An 11,728-nucleotide genomic window follows, 5' to 3' on the forward strand; every position below is an offset into this window, starting at 1 on the left:
AGCACCCTGTCATTTAAAAGACTGTGGAGAAGCTAACTTTCCCAAGGGCCGCTGTTAAAGCTGGTAAGTGGATTTGACCAGGCTGGCAGGTGCCCTTAACCTCTAGGTATTCCGCTAGCTCCTGCCCTGCCCTCATGTCTTACCACCTGATTTTAAAAACACAATTATAAAACTGATGTCATCACTGGTATTATGTTCAGTGTTAAAAATCAGGATATCTACAGCATGTTCGTGTGTGTCCTTGCTAGATTATAAGCTACAAAGAATCTCATTCAGCTACACTTATTGAGTGCCTGCCAAGTGCCAGACACTGTGATAGCTGCTTTCGCATATTCTAGGTCAATTTACTTCTTGCAACAGCCTTGGGAAATAGTGGCAATTTCCTCCTCTTTCCAAAGGAGGAAAACAGAAGGAGACAGAGAGGAAAGAGACTTGTCACACCAGTCACTTGTGGAGTAAGTTGGCTTCTCTACACCCAACACAGGGCTTGAACTCACAATCCCGAGACCAAGCATCACACGCTCCACCGACTGAGCAGGCCAGGTGCCCCTAGAATTTTTTTTTAGAGCTAGCATCTCAACCCCTCACATTAAAGAGCATGGAACAGAGGCTTTGGATTTGGCTCTGGGTTCAGGTTTTCTGTTTTGGGGATTTTTTATTAAGGTACAATTGGCACACACATTATATCAGTTTCACGTGTGCAACATGATTTGATATTAGCATGTATTGCAAAATGGTCATCACGGTAAGTCTAAGTAACATCCGTCAGCAGACATCATTACAGATTGCTTTTTGTGATTAGACTGAGTTGAAATTTCCTGAGTGTCGCTGTAGGTATGTAAACTTGGGCAAACTTCACATCTCTAAACGTCAGTTTTCTCATCTAGAGTGGGGATTGTAAGAAGCCACCCCGCAAGGTTATTGCAAGATCACATTAAATAGCATACAGAAAGTGCCAAGAACCATGTATGGCACCCAGCTGGCTCCCAGTGAACGGTAGCTATTCATCATGAAAAGCCACGCAGCACGAGTGCCACCAGTATGCATCGCACTAATGGGTTTAGTGCTCTAGCCCACATTTTCATTTCATTCTGTCAGTAACCCCGTGAGATTGAGGTTCTTATGTCAGAGACACGTATCCCACGAACCGTAGCTGGCAGAGCAGAATGTCGAATGCATGTCTCGGGGCTCTCCACCCAGTGCTCGCTCAGCCTTCTCTCATCTATATACTATGGGGACAGTGGCTGGGTTAGCCTCACCGTGCAGGGGAAGGTTGGGAGAGTCACACAGTGGGACAGATGCCCCCAGATGCTCTTTATAAACAAAAGGATCACAAAACACCGGTGATGACCACATGCCGCCTCCTCCGTGACGGCGAAGACCGGCTAGTGGTGCCTCTAAGCTGCATTTCCTGAGGTGTGTTCCTAGACACAGCAATCCCAGGAGGTGTTCAAGGGGAAAAAAGGGTTTGGCTAAGGCCAGTCTAGCCTCACGGAAAGCCTTCTGTGTTGCTTTTAAGCACTGGCTTAGAAAATTCTTTTTTTTTTTTTTTAAAGATTTATTTATTTATTTATCATAGACAGAGAGAGAGGGGCAGAGACACAGGAGGAGGGAGAAGCAGGCTCCATGCAGGGAGCCTGACGTGGGACTCGATCCTGGGACTCCAGGACCGTGCCCTGGGCCAAAGGCAGGCGTTAAACCGCTGAGCCACCCAGGGATCCCTGGCTTAGAAAATTCTAAGATCTGCAACTTAGTTAGAAATTCTGTATCTGGAATCTGGCTGTGGGGTTCAGGGCTATGGTGATTTGAGTGAAGATTTATTGGGTAAGCTATTGATGACAGCCCACCTCCCCCTGGGGTTGGGAGGAGATAAGACCATGTCAGTGAGGAGACTCAGGCTCCCCCTCACCTAATAGCCCCCCATCTGGCGTTAGCTGTGTGAGCCTGTGATCCACAGGGCATCTCTGTGAGGTTGGCTTTGCTTGCTGTTCTTACCCTACTCTTCACCCTAACCAGTTACCTTCTACACTTTACCTGAGATAAGCAGATGTTCTCTACCATCCTGAGCACCTGTGTTAGGGTCCTGTGCATGCAGGCCCTGATCTATAGGTGTATTAGGCTTCTCATCTTTTCATTTTCTTGGAAAATAACAATGCAAATTAACATATTAAAGGGACTAAGAAATGTGTTTTTGTTGAACTTGGGGCCTCTAATCCTAGAACACCTATTAATATCCTGCAGTCCACAGAACACACCTTGGAAAATGCTGCCCAAATGGAAAAGATCCCAAGTCCCATTGTCCTAATGGAAGAGGTCCCAAGTTACACAAACCCCTTATTGAGCCTCCACTTCTAAGTGATCGATAAGGAAGCATTAAAGCTTATCCTCTGCAAAGTCCTAAGGGCAAAACTGGAGAATGTGTGAGGTTACAAAACCATACTTAGGCCTGGAGCCTACTCTCAAGGAATCCACCGCACACCTGAGGGAGGCTTGAGAAGGCCATGTGTGGTTGTGCTCAAGACAGTCCCAGCATCACTGCAGGAGATCCACCTGGGGAGAGGCCAGGGGAAAGAAAAGGAGTGGCCAGTTGCTGACGGCCCAGGCACCAGCGTTCCTTTAGAGGAGAGGGAAAAGCAGCCCGGCTTGGAACCACAGAAAGCAATCCCAAGTGGAGGCTGAGAACCCGGCCAGGTGCACCATCAGGTGTGGAGGAGGAAACTTGGCAGGGCCCTGGCTGAGCGAGTGGCAGAGTGGTGGAAGAGCAGCCACCACCAAAGCCCTGCACAGAAGGAGCATCCATGAATAAGACGTCTTGGCTGCACCCAGGGACGGGGGAGGCTGTGGGAAGCCGGTCCCAAGAGAGCAGTCCAGAGATGGGGGAGAGCCTGCTGGCCCCAGCTCTGAAATCTGTGACTATAGATGCATAAAGGGGCAGTGGGTAGGGAGATGTGGCTTACAATGGTTGTCCCTAGGACAAGCCTTTGTACTTCCCTGTAGACCGGAAAACAATACAGAATAAAACAACAGCAACCAAACTTAATCTGTGCTCAGCTTCATCCTGAGAGCTGAGCACTGGGAGTTAATCATCCGATAAATATTTATGGAGCATCTGCGCTGTTAAAGAGACTCTGCCAGCCCACCTGGGTCTCCATCCTTCAGAGAGGAGGGGGCTGGGGGTAGAGGACACGCATGAGAAATGTCAGCTTTTAGTATAGACTGTGCAAGAGCCCTTGCTCAACTATATCAAGTGTAGGCCCTCGTTCATTGTCCCATCTCTCAGCTCTGGGCCACAGACCACAACCTGGCTTCAGGCTGGGAGAAAGCCTCACGGGCTGGTGGTCAGGGTGGGTTTCATTTTATTCAACCTGATGATAAGAGTGAGTGCAAGTGGGTGCTGGTGCTATGCTAAGAGTTGGCGTGCGGATAAAACAAGAAAACCTCACAGGGGTGCTTTGACAGAATCAGGAGAGAACACTGCCAGCTGTCTGGTGGTAGGGAGATAAGGTATATTTTTCAGAGGTGGTATGTGGAGCAGATCCAAAAGGTGATATACAGTGAGGGCATTCTGAGAGCAGAAGAGAAATGAGTGGACTTCTAGATAGCTCACAGGAAGCTGTGAGTAATCTTGGCTATGCCCAGAGGGACAGGCCTTCCACCAGGCCATCAGACCTCATGCACGAGCTGGGGGGATCAAGAAGGGGAGCCCCCTGGCCTCTTTAGTGTATGGGGCTGGAAGAGGAACAGGCTATGACCTACCTCCTAAGTCATGCTGAGGAGTCTGGCTTTTATTGGGGAGCCACTGAGGGCCCATTGGAAGAGGTTACACAGGGCAACATGGCTTAGCCTTCTCCTGAGCTGAAACTATACCTGTTCTAAGAAGGCCTGGGAGCCCTAGTGAGGTCAGAGGTAGGGGACTCAGGTAGGGCTGGAGCCAGGACTTGGCACATACAGAGTGGGCAGCCTTCAAGGCTGGGAGAAAAGCTTGGGCCCAAGGAAAAGTGGACCCCAGGGGTAAGGGCAGAAAGCAACCAGACCCCACCTGGACTCCAATCCGCAGGCCCTGAAGCCACACTGTGCTCTACTCTTTCTCATAAACTCCCTCTCATCACCTTCCAATATTGTCTTTGGGCAATTGTATCCTGCACAGAGGATGAAAACCAGCTCTCCCCAGAGGCGAGGAGAGTAGAGACGAATGGGAGAAAGAACTATGTCAAGAGGGGAGGGCAGGGGCAGTCTTGAGCATAGAGCTGATCCCAGGGGCTCAGGTGTTGCTCTGAGCACTGGCAAGGCAGCGCTGGGCCTGGGGGTCCCTCGGGGACAGACAGAGACAGTCGTGTCTAATAATGATTTCTTTAATATTTTGAAATGAGAGGATGGTGGACACTGACAACAGTCTTCGAAGAAAAGCTGGTTCAGCTGGCCTCAGAACCAGGAGAGGGGACGTGCTCGAAAGGCACAAAGTGCTGATGGCTCAAAATGAAGCTGGGGGCAGGGGAATGGCGGGCATCAAAGCATTTCCCGTTTAGACAGTCTGAGCACGGAGCAGGTGAGTGGCAGATGCAATTACATGTCTCCTCCTCGAGCTGCGACACTGCCCCTAAGTATCTTCCAGAATATGCTGGCCAGGCCTCAATAGCTCAGACCCTCCTATACCACCATTCCTCAGATGGAGGAATGGTGACCAAAGCTCGACGCCTTGAAACCAAGGGTGGAGAACACAGGGTTCAAGCTCCTTCCAGAGCTCCAGAATTAGGACCATAAAGATTGAGCAATGCTTCCCAGCTGCTCAGTGCACAGACTCCTCGCTCTTCCCCAGGCCTTGCTGTGCAGGTCAGCCTCACAGACCCTCAGGGGTCAAAGCAAATGAGAATCTAAGAGGCCAAAATTTACCCACACCTCAGGGTGGAGCTAGACTTGCCGGCCACCCAGGCCTCACTTACGGGGCAAAGCTGGGTTGGCGCTGAATGAGGAGAACCTGTAAAAGTTACTGACGGCCCACACCCTACTTCTAAGCTGCAACCATGCATGCAGTGTCCACTAGGGTAGCTGCTAGCCACTGGTGGCTATTTTTTTTTTAAGATTTTTTATTTATTTACTCATGAGAGACACAGAGAGAGAGAGAGAGAGAGAGAGGCAGAGACACAGGCAGAGGGAGAAGCAGGCTCCATGCAGGGAGCCCGACGTGGGACTCGATCCCGGGTCTCCAGGGTCACGCCCTGGGCTGAAGGCAGCGCTAAACTGCTGAGCCACCCGGGCTGCCCAAAATGAAGACAATTTAAACCTTTGTTCCTCAGTAGCAGTACTTATGTGCTCAGCAGCCACACATGGCAGTGGTTACCACACTGCACAGTGTAGGTGGAAATAGCCATCATCACAGAAAATTCTATTGGCTAGCTCTGTGACACCCAAAAGTAACAATATCAGAATTAAATTGCCACCCCTCTTACACCACGAACAAAGGGAGTACCTTGGTTCCCTTGTCCCGTTCTCTGTCCTTGCCCTGTTCTCTGTGGCCCCCCTCAGCAGATGCGGGGGGCCCCCTGCTCTCCCACTGTGGCCTGACCTTCCAGAGCAGTGGCACCCCTTCTGCCCACTAACCTCCAACTTGGCCTCTCCTCCTGGGCTCTGGCTCCCTGACTCCCCCTTCCACAAAGATGGGGCACAAGTCTTGCGGTGCAGGGTGTGTGACCTGGGCAGGACCTAAGGCTCCCTGGAGCCTCATCTTGCCCTCTCTTCAGAGCACTCTCTAGGCCCCCAGGGCACCCATTGCTCCAGGCCAAGAGCTTCCTAGTACTTCTGAGCTCAAAACTACATCTTACAGGGCTCCCCCAACAAATCATCCCTTCCGGCCCCCAGCTCCTGAGGCTATAGAAGGGGGCATCTGTTAAGGCCATCCTAAGGTGGGATACTGCCCAAAGCCCTCCATAGCTCTTTGATCCGTTTATTCCTCAGGGGCCTCTTCCCCATCCTCAATCACCAAATGTCCTGTGTGATTTGGGGCATGTGGCAGATCACCAAATCCATTCTGTGTCTCCTGGGCACAGAGCTAGGCTTCATTTCCCAGCCTGCCTCGCAATGTAGTCGTGTCCTTGGGAATGAGCTCTGGCCAGTGGCAATGGGGTGATGTGCTCTGCTTCCGGGCCTGATCAGAAGCACGTCCCGGGTGCAGGCTCTAGTTCTTTCCCCATCAGCTGGAGGTTGGAGTGCAGGGCAGCCTCGTGCTGAAGATGGCAAAGGGGGCTGCCCGCATCCCTGAGTGAGTGCCTAGAGCAGAAGCCCCCCCACTCCCACCCCGGGCCTGCGTTGGAGTGGGGAGAGCCAGGAGACCAGGTGCATTCACGCAGGCACACATCCATCCACAGGCTCTCCTCACACCTGGCCGGAGAGGCTCCTCTGGGCTCCTGACTCCTGGCGCTCTTCTGGATAACAGGCAGGGCACGTCCGCCTCAAGGCTCCGTGGATGAAGGAACTCGCGCCGCCCCGGCCACTTCCCTGCCCACGTCACCTTTCAAGTTAGCCCGCAAATTGCTTTGGACACTCCCTCTCCGTCGCCGAGGCCAGAAAGACCATTTCTGCCCCTGCAGGCTGGTTAATGACTTGGCTGCCATCACTTGGCAAGCTTCTTCCTGTCTCCCTGCGGACAAACAGCTGAGTGACGGTCACAGGAAAGAGCAGGGGCCCCAGCTGAGAGCAGTACCTCGGTTATGCATTACAGAAAGAGGCCCCTAACCTCAGCCTTCCTCCCTCCCCTAACCTCCTGCAGGTGGAACCCCTCCGCACTGCCCCTACCCCCACCGCCTCTCCTGTGTCAGCAAATTTGATTTAAGTTGCAGAGATTGGATTTGAAGCCTAGAAAGGCCCTGCTTGAGTCTACAAAGAGGCCCAGAGTCTGGCAACAGAAAGCCTGCCTCACACTGTCTGGCAACTTTCTCTGCCTCACCCCAGGGCTGGCAGGTGGTCCTCTCCAGACTGGCCCTGGAGGCCTGGGCACCTCACTTCCCTTGCTCTCTGCTCCCACCTGCGGGGCGGAGGGGGGCGGTCCTCAGTGAGGCACGTGCTCCGGCTAAAGACGTGCTCCGGCTAAAGACGTCTCTCTCGGGCCAAACTGTTAGAGGGCATTTCTTAAACTTGCTGGAGAGACTTAGTTAAGTGTTCATCAAGCCATAAATGAACAGCTGCCTCCCGCCTTGAGCCCAAAGCCTGGATTATTCATCCTTTTTGGCTTTCGGATCCTCCTTTTGGCTCGAGACAGAAACTGCTCCTTCCACAGCCACCCTAGTGCGATGTCACCCTCCAGCCACCACCACCCCCCACCCTTTTTCTTCCTCTGGTTGGGGGGGCACATCTCTCCCTTCCCCAGGCCCGCCCTTCCACCCTGGACAGTGTCTGGGCCGCGGCTGCAGGCTCGTCCTGCTTTGAGCCAGTTCCTTCCCCCCTCATCCCAGCTTACACTCATTTTGTTGGCTTCTCTCCATTTACTGAACTTTCCTTAAAATATCTCTTTCCTTTTACTTTATCTCCATTCCATCATGCCCTGAGAAGTAAGCAAGTTTGGTGGTTAGCAGCATCCTCGGTTCTGCACGTCTCCCAGCGCTACCTCCATCTTCCGCGTCACCACCATCCAGCTTGTCCAGTCTCCACCCCTTTGTGTCATAAGATGGATCGTTTGCTGAGGGCAGGATATGTGCCAGGCACTGTGCAAATGCTTTGTGTGTCTTTTTTTCATCCTCACAATATACCGTGATGGGTGCAAATGCTTTGTGTGCCTTTTTTTCATCCTCACAATACACCGTGATGGGTGGTACTATACTCCCATTTTAGAGCGGAGGACACTGAGGGAGGCCCAGAGAGGCTGGGTGACTTGCCCAGGGTCACATAGTCAAGGGGAGTAAGGATTCTGACCCAGGTCTGTCATGCTCTCTACTCTACTCTCTACTCTACTGCCTAACACACACACACACACACACCTCAAGTCAACAAACATTTACCAAAAGCCTGAGGCATGGCAAAGCATGTTGGGTAAGAGTCATTTGGCAAAGAAACAAAGAAAAATAAGATGAGACTCTGTGGCCTCAAAGGGAGTCCCCTTAGTGCCAGAGACAGACGTGTAAATACACACAACACATGGAAAGTGTAAGGGATAAACATAACCACAGTTCTCTGAACACTCAGAAGGAGTAACTATTAGCATGAGGGACGTAAAGCCCTTTCAGGAAGGTCTTGCTTATCAAAACAAAACCCCAAAGATAGAATGAGAATATATTTCAGGGAAGAACCTTGAAGTCCCTGCCGGAAAGTGGAAATTATAGCAGAGAATCTGAGATGTTTAGCTCTTAGGCTCTGTGTCAGCCTTTTGATCACTATGACCTTGGGCTAGTAACCTAACATCTTAGAGCCTCAGTTACTCTATCTGCAAAATGGGGAGCTTCAGGGGCCCCTGAGTGGCTCAGTGGTTGAGAGTCTGCCTTTGGCTCAGGTAGTGATCCTGGGGTCCTGGGATCGAGTCCTGCATCAGCCTCCTTGCAAGGAGCTTGCTTCTCCCTCTGCCTGTGTCTCTGCCTCTCTCAGGAATAAATAAATAAAATCTTTTTTAAAAAAGGGGGAGATCATCCCTGGGTGGCGCAGCGGTTTGGCGCCTGCCTTTGGCCCAGGGCGCGATCCTGGAGACCCGGGATTGAATCCCACGTCAGGCTCCCGGTGCATGGAGCCTGCTTCTCCCTCTGCCTATCTGCTTCTCTCTCTCTCTCTCTGTGCGACTATCATAAATAAAATAAAAATTAAAAAAAAAAAGTTTAAAAAAAAATAAAAAAAAAAAATAAAAAGGGGGAGATTGGGCAGCCCGGGGGGCTCAGTGGTTTAGCGCCGCCTTCAGCCAGGGTGTGATCCTGGAGTCCCAGGATCGAGTCCCACATCGGGCTCCCTGCATGGAGCCTGCTTCTCCCTCTGCCTGTGTCTCTGCCTCTCTCTCTCTCTCTTTTTCTCTCTCTGTGTCTCTCATGAATAAATAAATAAAATCTTTAAAAAAAATAAAAAATAAAAAAAGGGGAGATTCATACTACCTGCCTCATAGCAGCGTTGGGAAGCTTAACTGAGATAACACAGTATAAAAAAAGGATTGAGCATAGCAACTGGCATATCTTTAAGTGCTCAGAGATTGTCATTCCCATAACCTTTCTTCTTGCCACAAGGTCCCCCCACCCCTACCCCATGAAGAATAGTATTAAATATTTTCTTAGAGTTAGGAGGCTTCACACAGGCTAACTCATTCAATTCTCAGAACCAAGCTGTTCATTTGATTTAGCCTGATTGGTTTTCATCGTTTCAACAGATGAGGGGGCCCAGATTCAGAGGGTTCCAAAATTTGCTCAAGGTTATCTGGTTACTGAGAGGCCTTCACCGGGACTCCAGTGGGCTCTCCCTGGCTCTGCAAGGCCATGGTTTTCCTCCACACGAGTCACCAAGGAGTCCTGGAGTGGAGCTGCCAAGTGTCAGTGGAGGCATCAAGGTGGCATTGTGGGGGTTGTGGAGTTGGAGGGCATCAGTCCCAAGCTGAAGTGTCCATGGAAGGAGAGGGCAACCGAGCATCTCCTGCCCATCCAGCAACTGCTAAGCTACCTCTTCATTTACTGTGAGGACAGGCAACAAGAGTAGCCGATTTTCCCTGGAAATGTCTACATTTCTGGCAAAATCTGCCCAGTCTGCATAGGATGGGGGTGGGGGGTGTTACTCATCCTTGCTACAAGGCAATAGGAGGACTGTGGGAGCCGGGATCTTACTGGAACGGACACAAGACTGGAAGTAGTTGGACACGCCTCAGAAGTTGGCCAACCTGGGTGAGGCACTCCTGACTGGTCCTTGCGTATCTGCAAACCAGAATGACCACAATCACCCCGGCCTCCGGTGACCCCAGGCAGCTATTGCAACAGCCAACAGGTCACCGCATGACTCTGACTTTGCGGAGGCCGGTGTGCCTGGCACGTGTAGCCCTGGATGAATGAGGCGGGCGTTCAGCAGGACTCACCGCCCAAGGGCAGAGACCTGACTCGTCCAAGCTGAAGCGCTGAGCAGCCTCCTGGGAGCCCTTGGAGCCCCCCCGCCCCCCCCATGAGGCTCGGTCCACGCCACATGCATGCTTCGTAGATCACAGAGCCCCGCAAGCCAGGCCTGTGTGACCCCTCCGCTGGCACCCCGCCTCACACAGAGGACACCCTGACCACTGCTTGCAGACCGCCTGAGTCAGCGAGGGGTGCCTGCTTTGACCCCTGCCTGTTTGCTTCGGCAGAGCCTCCTCCTGCCAGGACCCCTCCCCTCACCTGGAATCCATCCCTTAACCAGGACTTTTCAAATTGGGAGACTTACCCTGGGCCGCTGGCCATTGTTTCTTTTTGAGCCTTCCTGTTTCCCAGGTGGCCGAGGCTGTGGATTTCGGGATCGTATTTATTTATTTTAGAGAGAGGGAGAGAGAGAGAGCACAAGCGGGGGTGGGGGGCAGAGGGAGAAGCAGCCTCCCAGCTAAGCAGGGAGCCCAGAGTGGGGCTCCACCCAGGACGCCGGGATCACGACCTGAGCCAAGGCCTACGCTTACCCGACTGGGCCACCCGGGCGCCCTGAAGCTGTGGGTTTCAAAGCAAGGCCGCAGACTGCGAGCTCCAGTCTGTTTTTTTCACGGCTTCTGCCAACCCCACAGCTCCTCCTCCTCCTTGCCTGAAAAGCTTTGGCTGGAACCAGATGCCAATAGGCCAAAGTCTCTGTTGCCTGGCCCTTCACAGCATCTAAACCAGCAAACCAGGGACTTCCCTGGGGCCGAGTGACCTCCTCTGGGAAGTGGGCCAGAGCGTAGCCAAGTGCTGCCTCCATAGCTGCAGTGGCTGTGTGAGCCCCGGGCTGCAGCCCAAAGAACGAGGGCCGGGCTCTGCGGTTGCGAGTGTCAGGGGGCCCAGGGCTGCAGGGACCCTGGAGCTCACTGCGCTCAACCTCGCCATCGCCCGGAGGAGGATACTAAGGGGCAAAGAGGCACTGCAACCAGGATCCAGTCACACTGCACTGTGCGGGGAGAGATGGGCTGGGCCACAGTCCTGGGCTATTTCAGCCACCCCAAAGCTCCTAGTGGCTGGACTAGAAGATCCCAGCTTTTGGCTCCCACTCCTCTCCTTTGGGGTCCTGCTGTTGAGCTCTCCCAAGGAAAAGGAAGGCTGTTGAGTTTATTTTCCCTTCCTAGCTCAGATTAGAAGGAACTGGAAGGAATAGTAGCTATAAGGAAAATACTACGCTGTCCCCATTTTACAGAGGAGAAAACTGAGGCTTGGGATAGGAAATATTTTGCCCAAGGTCTCACAGCCAGCACATAGCAGTGCTGGGATTCCTATTGGAATCAGTTAGTTTTATCACATTATGCTGCTCAGTCCTCCCCAACCTCAGAACCACTGGCTGCGGGGCGCCTGGGTGGCTCAGGCAGTTAAGTATCCGACTTGGTTTTGACTGGGGTCATGGTGTCGGGGTCCTGGGACCAAGCCCCATGTCAGGCTCTGTGTTCAACAAGGAGTCTGTTTAATATTATCCTTTTTCCCTCTGCCCCTCCCCCTGTTCTCTCTCTCTTTCTCTCTGTCTCTAAAATAAAAAAAATAAAATCTGAAAGAAAGATCTCCCTGCGGCTGGGAGAAGTCACTCTGCCTCACACCTGAGGCTGGATAATGTAAGAAGTGGCCAGAGGTGAAGTAGGGAGGATGTG

The 11,728-nt window shown here is 52.2% G+C and overlaps 2 long non-coding RNA genes across 2 annotated transcripts; both read right to left on the reverse strand.

Annotated features, from left to right (window-relative positions):
- Positions 1-4,334: 4,334 nt before the first annotated feature.
- LOC140638146 (uncharacterized) lies at positions 4,335-8,737 on the reverse strand. Its single transcript, XR_012035330.1, has 2 exons — positions 7,451-8,737; positions 4,335-6,634 (listed from the first exon to the last, which is right to left on the reverse strand). It is a non-coding gene; the product is annotated as an uncharacterized lncRNA (long non-coding RNA).
- A 528-nt stretch (positions 8,738-9,265) lies between these two features.
- LOC140638145 (uncharacterized) lies at positions 9,266-10,771 on the reverse strand. Its single transcript, XR_012035329.1, has 3 exons — positions 10,586-10,771; positions 10,360-10,416; positions 9,266-9,863 (listed from the first exon to the last, which is right to left on the reverse strand). It is a non-coding gene; the product is annotated as an uncharacterized lncRNA (long non-coding RNA).
- Positions 10,772-11,728: the final 957 nt, after the last annotated feature.

Source organism: Canis lupus, chromosome 8, assembly GCF_048164855.1.
Source record: "Canis lupus baileyi chromosome 8, mCanLup2.hap1, whole genome shotgun sequence".
In the NCBI taxonomy this organism is placed as follows: Eukaryota; Metazoa; Chordata; class Mammalia; order Carnivora; family Canidae; genus Canis; species Canis lupus.